The sequence below is a fragment of the Pseudochaenichthys georgianus genome, chromosome 3, assembly GCF_902827115.2.
Source record: "Pseudochaenichthys georgianus chromosome 3, fPseGeo1.2, whole genome shotgun sequence".
Lineage (NCBI taxonomy): Eukaryota > Metazoa > Chordata > Actinopteri > Perciformes > Channichthyidae > Pseudochaenichthys > Pseudochaenichthys georgianus.
In genome coordinates, this window is record NC_047505.1 from 30,838,057 (window position 1) to 30,850,717 (window position 12,661).

The following is a 12,661-nucleotide window of genomic DNA, read 5'->3' on the forward strand; positions in this document are numbered from 1 at the left end:
CTCCACTTCCTACTTGGCGAACATGTAACTTTCTCGTGCGCACAAGAACGTATCTCTATGAGCACAACCATGTCACTTGGCCCACACTGAAAAAAGGGGAAAGTGGGGTTGTTCAATTTGCAAATATGCATTTAATATATGAAACATAATTTATTCATGTTTCTCGTCGAAACATGAATCAATCATGTAGAACTATGTTATACTTGAGGGGTGTACGTTCTATAAGTCTCAATCATGTTAAGAAATAAGAAAAAAGTTATGTTTGTTATTTTTGTTATTTTCATGTCGATGGACACTGAATATTATGTAGTTGGAATAGAAGATTCCTAATATTGTTTGCCGAGACCAAGATTAATGACCCATCAGCATTTTAAAGTCTAAATATCCCTGCACATGCAGCAATGACATTTCTGCTGCTATCTTTGCAAAACGAGTTAACAGTCACATTTGATCTGGATGAGTGCTGCAGAATGCCGTTTTTATAAGGGATGTATATGTGTGTGTCTTTCATATTAAACATGATCGCTGGTAGATAGCCACAGAAGATGTAACACAGTTTAATCTGGGCGGATCCCATTTTCCCTGGGCGAATCACAGTTTACCTGAGAGGGTCACAGTTTACCTGAGAGGGTCACAGTTTAACACAGCTGAAAACTTCTCCACGCTGCTTTCAAACTCTGAGTAAACAACGTACGCTTCACTGGGAGGCTGTCTGAAGGTGTACACATGTCTCAGATGGACTTGGTATCACATTAGGAACGATATTCAGTGATAATTCAGGCAACAATATCTGGTTTTAAGGATTTATTCGAGCGGATCACAGCTTAACACAGCTGAAGACTTCTCCACTCTGCTTTCAAACTGTGAGTAAACAACGTGTGCTTGCTGTTGTCACAGGTCTCAGATGGACTTGGTATCACATTAAGAACGATATTCAGTAATAAGTCTGCCAACAATAGCTGGTTTAAATGATTTATTGGAGCTCGCAATGTTTTGAACAGACATGCCCATGTCAACTCGTTTTTCTTTTTGTAGTCCTCGCTGTTCGCGTCCGGATATCGCCATCGTAACTACAACCTCACACACTGGTACTGAATGTGCATCAAAGTGTTCCTATCCAGCCAAATATACCAAAAGATTTATGTAGACGACAGAAGAAGCGATCGAAATGTGTATTTCAGTCGAAGGCCACGCCCCCACATCTGTCAACCAGTTGATCGGGGAACCAGTTAAACCGGAACACCGGCTCTGCATGTCTACTCTTGTGCCGACTTTTAAGGGCGCTGATGCAGGTTGTAGGCCTACCTTACGTTAAGCGACCATCTTTACCCATTTAAGGTGTTGATTGTTAAAGATACAATATTGTCTGTGGGCAGTGATGTACCTGAACGCGTTCAATGAACGATCGTTCATGAACGCGTTCATATTTTGGGCGAACGTGAACTGAACGTACTGTATTTCCGCTAGATGAACGTAATTGAGAACGCGTTCATTCTCAGCGCTGTATAACGGCGTTCAAAAGTGCGTTCATTCTCAGCACTGTATTATAACGGCGTTCAAAAGTGTGCCAGATTTCATATGCCTTTCAGCCGAAAACCCAGTTAAAACATACCGTAAACAGGCTTCAAAATAATGCGGAAAACCACCCAATCTGGCAACAGCAAGCTGCCTGTGACGCGTACGCGCCTGTCACCCCTGGCTGTCGCACTAAAATATAAATATACTAAATATATCAGACTCCTCACAACAAACAATGTGGAACCGCGGAACCGGCGAGCATTGAATGAATGAATTAGTATGGACGAAGCCGAGAGCAGCTGCAGCAGCACTCACTCAGAGTGAGACTCTACGGCAGGGGTGGGGAACCTTAGGCCTCCGGCCGTATACGGCCCGCGAGACAATGTGGTACGGCCCTCGAGGTAATTTATAAACACACGCAAAAAATAAAAAAATGAAAGAAATCTAGACCGCAAAAAAATTAAACAAGCGAGTGCCTGTTTTTCCTGGCCAAAGTCAGGGTCCTTGAACACAACACGAGCCTAACGTGTCATCACGTGGTATATGTCTCGACTGACAGGGGTGCAGTTCTGACGGAGAGCACCAGAACGCCACTCCAGCACTTCAGAAATTGCAGTACCGATAAGTCCATACACATGCCGCAGTTTCTGCGTGTCTGTGTCTTTAGTTGAAAGCCCAGTGGCGATCTGCTCATCTGTCATACTGATCAGACAGTCAATAACTGTGTTGTTATCATTAGCATCTGGTTAGCTAGCTATGCTAACGAATATAAGAAGCTTTTTCTACAACCAGTGAGGTAAAGGCACATCTTTATATGATCATTATAGTTATAAAAAAAATAAGAGAATAAAGTAAACAGGTATAAAATACTATATGACAGTTATTAATAAAAAAGAATACAGTTTGAAAGGAGAATGAATTGTCAAATATCCATAAATTAAAAGAAAATCTGCTTAGTTGTGTTTGGGTGTTGAGAGATGTGTCCATAGATCTCCTAATGTTGCTCTCAAAGTGAGGTTAGGTCCCCCCCACTTAAACCATGTTCACATGGATAGGAAACTAAATACATTTGCACACATATCTTTCTGTGTTGGTGGTCACGCCACACCCTGCACGTGCATGCATACGCGAGTCATGGTGAGATATCTGGATTAGGAGGTTGCTTTTTCTTTGCACAGAATGAAATGAATGGGCTGTGATTTTAGTTTTTTTAAGCAGAGGTCAATAACTTGTACGGCCCTCTGAGGATATTGTAAAAATTGAAATGGCCCATTAACATCGTACAGGAGACAAATAATAGCTCGCAGCAACGTATTGAAAAAAGAACTATGAACTATAAATTAGTTCATTTTTGAAACCATGAACTTTAGTTCAACATTTTGAATTATGAACTATGAACTGAACTAGTTCATTTTAAAATGTGTGAACTGTGAACTGAACTAGTTCATGTAGAAAGTGAACTTTCCCAACACTGTCTGTGGGACCGCAGTGTTTTCCCTAAACAACTGTGTTTATGTCTCTGCTTTGATCCGCTCTGTGTTCATGTAAATACCGTAAATACACACAGATCAAAACAGAGACACAATATTGTGTGTGGGGGTGTGTCCCGGAAAGCGACACTTGAAAGTGGAGGATATTAATGATTGTGTTACATTTTTAGCAGCGGTGCACATACCATTAATATGGGGACATGCCGGACAGATCAAGTAAGGGTGACGATCCACCCGCTGTGAAATTAAAGTATCTTCCATATTTGGCGTACACTTGTGTTTACGGAAGTTGAGATGTTTCTCGGTTGTGATTGGTTGTTCCTCGTCACATGACAAGCGGTGCGCGCTGCTGCAGTGTACGTCTCCATTGAAACCAATGGAAATGGGCTCGCAACGCTGATGTGTATGGCTCCGTACAAAGTTGTACTCATTGCATTAGTATAGGCTACTGTAGCTTTTTACACTGGAGGCGCCCATCTCGGCCGAAGTCGGTTCATATTAACCTAAAGGTACATAATTAAATGGTAAATGTCGCCTTTAAGGAGCAGAACATTTTTGTATTTGTGTGTGAATAATGAAATCATTTCAAATATGTTTTTGTGTAATTGGTGTGGAGAAGATTTACCTCAGCCTTCCTTTGAACATTGTTCCAAAGGCTCTGTAGTAAATGGTGAGTATTCAAATGTTTTATGTGATTTACTTGACTAACTTAAACTTCATCTTTAACTAATTGAAAACTGGTATTAGTCTGACAATTTCCGAATATTTATTCATAACATTTACATACTGCAAACATTGCAGGGATATACACATTTTCTGATTTATTAGGCAAAAGTTATTCAGAAAGTAAGAGGCAAAAGCCAAACATTCTGTGATAAAGCCTCCTTCACAAAAGTGATAATGTTTTGTTTGTTGAAATGGCTATAAGGGTGTTTCTTATATGTAGTCTTATATTACAGTGATACTTATTTTAATTCGCTTTGGAAAAAAACGTAAATTAAATGTAATGTAGTCTAACCTGGTTGTTCGTACTTGATATAAAAAGTTATTCTCACTATAAAACCAAAACGGGAGTAATGTGGTCCCTTGTCCGTGCTCTGGTCAATACATTTTGAATCAGCTGAAGCAACTTAACTGAGTTTTTGGTACACCCTGATAATAAAGAGTTACAATAAGCTAGCCTTGAAGTAACACATGCATGGACTAGTTTCTCTGCATCGTTTTGAGGCAAGCACACAACTACAATCATAACATCATTAGGAAATTATTTCATGATTTTTATGACTGTGATATTTTTGTTTTCTTTGAAAAATGCGGAGTTTAAGCGCATAACAACCCTGCCCCTCCAATCAAGAGTTCTCTCTCAGCTGGATGTGCTATCTCACAAACTTCTGAAGGTTTTTGAGTAGAGAGGAGGACAGATAGGCCAGCGTCTGAACTGTATTATGTCAAACATAACTCAAGTAAGAATTCATTTTAAAGGGGAAAGGAAACACCAATTACAGTTATAATATTCCGGTAGTTTATTCATTTTACAATGGATATTGATCGTAATATTTATTGTATATGATATTACTCGCCAAAAGAAAATTAATTATCTGCTGGCCGGGTGGGGAATTCCGGGACCAGGCCGCCGCCATTAGGGGAGTCCCAAATGGTGACGTCACTGGCTGTGTTTTCGCTCCACCTGAAGTCAACACAACGTAGCAGATATGGCAGCGATGGAGGAATTTTGCAATGAGATCGACGTTTTGAACGATGAATTTGACTATTCGTCGGGAGATGACATTGATGTGGAAGCATCTACAGTTACCAGGCATCCCATGGCCTATGCTTATGAACCGATTCGGTCGAATAGAGTGGCATACGATCCGGAATAAAAAAAACACAATGCTAACAGTGAACCTCTGAATTAGCCCCGAGCGAAAAATGCTAATCTATTACTGCACCGAAAATCACTCCTAGCTCCCTTATTACTTATCCTAGCCGCACATCCAACACATCGTTTATGATCGCAAGGAGACACAGAATCTAACGGTGCCCACCTCAACACTGAAAGATACAAACTCGCGAGGTTATCAACAAAAACGTACATCAAAACAAGTGGCGCTAGGTACTAACATACGCCAGGCTAACATAGCTTACCTTCCTCTTTGTCTGGTCTAAACTGGTCTTCAATGGCATTACAACGATAACAACGATGATGTAGTTAATCCATAGGTTAATATCCAATGGGGCTGTGTCCCCTTTGAAATGTTCTGATAATCTATAAGCAATACAACTGCAATTCCGTTATCTGCTGTCCGCTCTGTGCTCCGTGCGCTCTGGGTCCTGCAATACCATCCATCAATAGCAATACTGCTGGGACGTGCTGGGACGGTCAGTGTTCCCGACTGCATACGTTGAGAAATTGAATATTGTGGGAACAGATCCTGGCTTCAAATCCAATGTTTTGTATTGAACCAGGCATCCAGACTGGACTTTGAGCAGCTTCTCATCCTTTAGTGGCATCCTATGGAAATGTACTTCTTCCTTCTTTGTATAAAATCCATTTGTGCAGCCTGGGGCAATACAATAAACTCCTGACGACGACCGTTTTCTTGTAATGTAAACTACTGGTGCATTGCACGCCATGTTGTTTGTTATTGAGCTTTGGCCCAGGAAGCCGCACCCATACAGTGACGTCACTGGAAAAGTCCCGGAGCAATGGCAGCGCCCATGGTCATTAGGCACGTATTTCAAAAAGTAAATTCGCGTATCTCGATCGTTTACATTGGAAATAGACTAGATAAATACATTTCCTAATGGCAATATTGTCGCATGGAAAGCAGTTTGAAAAGTGTTTCCATTTCCCTTTAAGGAAATTATACATCGAGTCAATAGTGTACACATTTCATTGAGCAAAACAGATTCTTTATTTTGTTATTCCCCTTCACTTAGGTTGATGATGTTGATTTATGGCGGGAATGTCTTCTGAAGGGGCTGTGTGTGCACCTCAATGAGGACCCAGAAGATCTGCTGAGAGAGTTTGTGGTCAGTAGAAGTAATATCTGACCTTTTGATGTTTTTGTTGGGCTTTAAAAGTATGTGAACATCCCTGTTTTTTGTTTAATAGCCAGACTACACTGAAAAGCTAGACGGCTTTTAATTTAAAACGGATACAGGAAGTGAACATTTTTGTATCAGGTCAGACAGGAGTATATCAGATAACAAGGAGGCTTAAAAGTACTGAAATCTGACCAAATGTACTTGTTAAACACAGGGATTTAGTAATGGGTATATATATTTATTGATATGTTAGATCTCACTCTGTTCCTTTTGTGACTGTGCTCTCTGCAGGCAGAAGATGAAGAAGTCCTTCTGCGGTCCATTGAGGGGATTACAGTGGGACTTTATGTTGTCAAACCCAATTCCACCATGAGAGCAGAGGATATTGGGATTGTCCTGGAAGGCCAACAGGTACTAACCGATGTGGACACCATTGCATTAGCTGCTACCATGCTGTTCGGACTCATGTATGTGATGAACCTGAACTACCCCCCTAAACTGAAGTACACGTTCGAAGTGCTCCAGAACATTTTTATGAAGCTAGAAGGCAACATGCTCTCCAAGAAAGCCCAATCGTTAAAAAACAAACTATTTGAGTGAGCTGTTGCCATGGACCATTGCTGATTGGTCCACCTGAAGATACAGCCGTATTTCAGCTGCAGCCATGCAGTCCATCTGCCCTCTCATCGACCTCTCCTACTCCAAACTCTGTGTCTGTGGTAGAAGATCTGATCTGTTATTCTGTGTTGTACATTTTTTTTCATTATTGTAAAGCTAAGCTAATATAACCTGTCTTGAGGACACGCTTTGTTTTGTTGGAGTGAGAAACCCTTTTTGTTTGAACCCCTTTTCCTCCTGTTTTTCTGGTAGGAGTTAGGTAAGAAGCCTGAATTATTTTATTTTTTTTCCGACTTTGGCATTTTTTATTAATGAGTTACAAAAATAAGCTTTATTTTAGTCGGGAGAATTGTTTCCTTTAAAGGGGACCTATCATACAAAAAATATTTGAGCGAAATGAGGAATGGCTAAAATGCATGATCTGTTTGGTATTTAAAAAAAAAAAAAGTATAAATATGCCTTTGGTATGGTCCTACACTATATTATTCAAATATAGCATGATAGTTCCACTTTAAGCTTCCTTGCTGTGTTCTAACACAATAATGTATATATACATGTGTGATGCCCCTGTGGGTCCATCAGTAGAGAGGGTGTGGCTGTTCTGTCTGTGCTGCATTGGCTCCAGTGATTGCATTGATTACAGTAACTCAGGGCACCTGGGTCTGGTGTCCTGCAGCTATTTGAAGCCTCTCTGCTCTCGCTCTGCTTTCCCCTGCAGACACCTGGTGTTGTTGAGTATATATGGTTGTTACTTTAGTTGCTTTACTTTGTGCACCTCAACACTCTCACCCATACCCATTCATGCAACCCTCACCCTGCATTTACACTACTGCTACCACTGACGTCCACACCTCATGCCTTACTTATTGTTGCACTTCATTTAATTTGGATTGTTTCTTTTAAATAAACATGTTTTTATAACCGTTGACATGGTGTGTCTCCTTTTTGTTGTGGCCTTTTGAGCCAGGTCATAACAAATGGGGGCTCGTCCTACGGGTTATTTGGTTAAACGTTTGTGTAGTGCTCAGAGCACATGGCGTCATTTGAGCAGCTAATTAGTTGATGTGGTCCAGCTGTGTGCTGGCTCGGCGCTGCTATTTGGGGGACACATCATGTTTTTTGGGTTTCAGGAAGCTTTAGTGTTTGACATGTCGTCAGGTGTTGTGTGCCAATCAGAAGGTAAGATGTTGCTGCTTGTTACGCTTTTGTAAAGAGTTTTCCCAGCTAGGCTTAAGTGGCATTTCCCCTTGGGTTGCGTCTGTTTGTTTTTTTCATAGTGTTGTGGCGACGTGGTTAGTGTCAAACAGCTGTCTCGGGGGCACGTCCGCGTGAGTTCTTGGTGTTACCTGCGTGCAGGTCGCTCCATAACTCCGCCGGGTTCCAGTGCGTAATTACCCTCCGCAAGCCACATGAAGACTAGGTGAGATTAGGAAGATTTTGTTTAGGCAGTTAGGGGGAAGTTCTCTGTTGGGTTAATCTTATGCCCATGCGTGTTGGCAGTTTAATACTTTGCTTTCTGTTTGGCTATTATGACTTCTTTGTCAGCGTTTGTGGATGCGCCCTCAGTGTCTTTCTTAGATGATTGCCAGAAGGCGCAGTTGGTAGAAATAGCAGAGCACTATGACATTGCTGTTGTGGGGAGCAAGCGGAAACATGACATTAAAACTGTCAGTGTCATCTTTGTTTGAGCAGGGGGTGTTGCAGAAGAGTGAGTCTGGTGCGGCAGGGTTCGTGCCGGTAGTGGTTCAGACAGCTGGTTTGACGTTCGAGCAGCAAAAGGAGCTTTTGGCCATGCAGTTTGATCAGGAGAGATTGCAGTTGGAGTTGAGGTTGGAGCAGGAGAAGTTGAGGTTTGATCAGGAGAAGTTGTAGTGAGGGGTCAGCAGCAGGAGGTAGAGAAGCGTTTAGAGGTGGAGAAGACGCTGGAGGTGGAAAGGATGAAATGTGAGGTGGAACATGCTAGATTACGACTGATGGGAGAGGGCAAGTTTTCTCCAGGGGAGGATGGTGGTGATAGGTCGGCATCAGGCAGTGGCGATATAATTTCTTACTTGCGATTAGTGCCAAAGTTCAATGAGCGTGACCCGGACATTTTTTTCACTCTATTTGAACGCATAGCAGAGGCAAGAAACTGGTCAGATTCGGACAGAGTGCTGTTACTTCAGTGTGTACTCACTGGGCGAGCACAGGAAGCCTATTCAGCTGTTTGTGGCGAAAAGGCTTTGGACTATGATAGAGTAAAATCAGCGGTGTTGAAGTCTTACGAACTAGTTCCTCAAGCGTATCGTCAAAGGTTCAGAAGTTGGGTCAAGGGAGATAAGCAGACACATGTGGAGTTTATCCGTGATTTAACTTCTCATTTTCAGCGGTTGTGCGCGGCAGAAAAGGTTGCAAGTTTTGACGGTCTTTGTGAACCCATTGTCTTGGAACAATTTAAAAACATTCTCCCTCAGCATGTGGCCACTTATGTGAATGAACAGAAACCTTCCACCGCATTTAGAGCTGCTGAATTAGCAGACGATTTTGTGTTGACACATAAGGGCAGTTTTACTGAGAAGTATTCTAGGGGTGATTGGAAACGTGGAGAAGACAATGGCTATGCCCGCGGTGGTGCAAAGTTTTCACCAGGCTCCTCCCGTAGATTTGTAGGTACAGGGCGACCCGAGGGGGCCAAAGTGGACCTACGTCATTATTGCAGAGGAGAGGGTCATTGGAAGGAGCAGTGTCCGCCGATTTGTGCTGACCCGGATGCGGGTTCTGGTTTTGAGCCGTTCATCACTGAAGCTGTTGTGTCAGTAGTCGGTAGTGACAAATATGTGCCGATTAAGGTGTTGCGTGATACAGCGGCTAGATACTCATTCATTGTTGAGTCAGTGTTGCCTTTTTCGTCAGAGACAGAAACGGGGGATTTTGTGCTGATGAGGGGCATGGAGATGGGCTTGATTTCTGTGCGATGTCATACAGTAGTGCTGGATTGTGAGCTGGTACGGGGAGTTGTGTCTATCGGCGTGCGTCCCGCGTTGCCACTTGATGGGATACATATGATTTTGGGCAACGATCTCGCTGGTAGTGCTGTGTGGGCTGGTGTGCCACCGCCTGTGGTGGTTTCCAGGCCGGTGGCATCTGGGGAGCCAGATGAGAGTGGTTTGCAATTTCCAAGTGTGTCTCCAGTTTATAATATTACACGTGTGCAGAGCCGTAGGATGTCCACTGACCTACCTGTTTCGGAGTCTGGAAAAAGTGGTCCAACGCGGTCCTTTGACTTTGAGATCGAGACAAAGAAGAAGGAGAAGACAGTCAAAGTGGTGAAGGAGAAGAAAGAGAGGAAACCCCGCAAAGCGAAGGAGAGGAGGCCGAAGGAGAGGAGGCCGAAGGAGAGGAGGCCGAAGGAGAGGAGGCCGAAGGAGAGGAGGCCGAAGGAGAGAAGGCCGAAGGAGGTCGGCGAGGCCGATGAGCGCCTACATGCTGTGGCTCAACGCCAGCCAACCCAAGGAGGAGTGGGACATAAAGGCAGTGGAGGCGAAGAAGCAGTACGAAATCGCAAGGCTGGAGATAAGAAGAAGGATGTTGGGTTGTCGTGGACCACTTTGGGGCCCCTTCTTAAGGGGGGGCTGTGATGCCCCTGTGGGTCCATCAGTAGAGAGGGTGTGGCTGTTCTGTCTGTGCTGCATTGGCTCCAGTGATTGCATTGATTACAGTAACTCAGGGCACCTGGGTCTGGTGTCCTGCAGCTATTTGAAGCCTCTCTGCTCCTCTCTGTTCTCGCTCTGCTTTCCCCTGCAGACACCTGGTGTTGTTGAGTATATATGCTTTTTTTTCAGTGCAGGTGGTTTCCACAGAATGGACAAAACATGTTTAACGACCATAAACACACTCGTACCGTCCATAGGTACCGGCGGTCTATCCGCCAAAACAAAGTTTGTGTCAATCACTTGCACGTCACTTCTGGTATGATGGGCATTCCCTTTCCGGTTTGATTCTCTAGTTTGTTAAAGTGTTTCGGGAAATTGTAAAGTGTTTCGAGACTTGTACATTTGTCTCAGTTCTTGTAAAAGTGTTTCACTAATGTAATTTTGTTTTATAAAATGTAATTTTGTTTTTATAAAATATGAATTTGTCTCTAGCTTTGTAAAAGTGTTTTGCATCTTGTTAATTTGTTTTTGTTAATGTTAAATTGTTTTTTCTTTGGTAAAAGTGTTTTGCTAATGTAATTTTGTTTTATAAAATGTAAATTTGTCTCAAGCTTTGTTAAAGTGTTTCATACTTTGTAATTGTCGATTGCACCTAGTCACCGTATTATATGGCATACCGTTGTCCATTGTTCTTATTTGCCAACTCAAGACAAGCTTAACTGTCAAGATTGTTTTAAAAACTGAAAGACTCCCTGCTTGGATTGAATGTCATATTCCCATATGTGTCTTGACTCAAGAATCACAGAAACTTTGACTTACAGGGTAGACAGAATAACAACATAATGTTGTAAACTATTCATGAACAACAAACCTAACTTTGAAGTTCTACATCATCAAAGCTAAAGATATGGGTCATATCAGGCTGGATGCCAGTTAACAGAATGTGTCAACTATTTTAATGTATCCATCATATATCAGCGTCATCTCGTTTCATCTTCTTCTTTTAAGTGCAGCTTGTTTGGATTTGAAATCTGGTTGAAAGTGTTGAGTTTTCCCTGATATAATTTATTTTGTAAGGTTTGCTGTCAGTTTCTTCAGTTTTGGTGGCACAGATAATCTCATACTTCTGCTACTGTTACTAATACCTAACAGGTGCTGCTGATTATCATCCAACCTCATGTGAGACACATCGGTAGGAGATTTCGTTTTCATTGCTTTGGTCTACCCCTGAAAATTACTGCATTTGAAACAGTGTTTTTGTTTCAGACAGGTGTGCATATTTGAAGTTCTTATTTGTGTACAGTTTTTGTATTCATATCATGGAGTACACAAAGTAAAAAGAGACCAATGTGTAGGATTTATTATAATGTAACTGAATACAGCTACAGGGTGGCCATAGAAAATACCACAGAGGTCAACCACACTGCTCCGGGACAGTCTGAGCACAAATAGGCCATTTTGAGATTCATAAAGGGAACTTTTATTACAGGGCTATGCATTGGGATGTCTTCCTTTTTTTGTGTCCACCTCCTTTATGTCGCTAACATCTTATACCCTGTAGATGAGCAGTATAGTTCACCATGGGAACAAAACTGTGTGTCTATTTAACACAACAAAGAAGGGGCTTATAAGACTTGCAGCCTCTCTCCTAATGAGCCTTGTAAGACCTCACGCTGTTTGATGTCTAGGACTGTTTCATCCACACTGTCTCCATTGCCCCCTAACCCTCATAGTCCAAGGAGGGGCTGGCAGGCTGGCTCCCCTCTGCTCAGTGCCTGCCACCCACTAGGCCTGGCCATGTTCTCCACTTCATTTACCTTATGATTTGCTCCTCTGCTCGACCAGGGCAAGAGGCCAAAAAGCAGACAGACAATGCACCTGCAAGGTAGCATCCTTTGGGATTAAAGGAGGCACTTCATTGTGGTTGTGTTTTGACAGGGTGTTTCCGGACCTTCGTCTAGTGCGACCCATCATCGCCATATGGTCACAGTTCCATCAGCTTACTAATAATCACAAACCATTTAACCTCTCAAACCAAAGCCTCTTTAGCTTTTCTCTCATTCCCAATATTTGCTTATTTAAATAATTTTGCACAATGTTGGATAGCATTTTCTAGTGAGGGAATATTGTTTTTTGCAACAGTTTTTGCTTACTTTCATGTATTTGATCACCAGGTTAAATTGTATACCATTGTTTTAGGTCTGAGTACTTTATTATTTATTTATAATAATATAAGACAGTGAGCCTGTGTGTCATGCTAACTACCAAGTTCACATGTGTTGAGCTTTCTTACAGTTTTTCTCGATTGCTAACACACTAAAATTATACATAAAGCACAATTATTTTAACTGACAC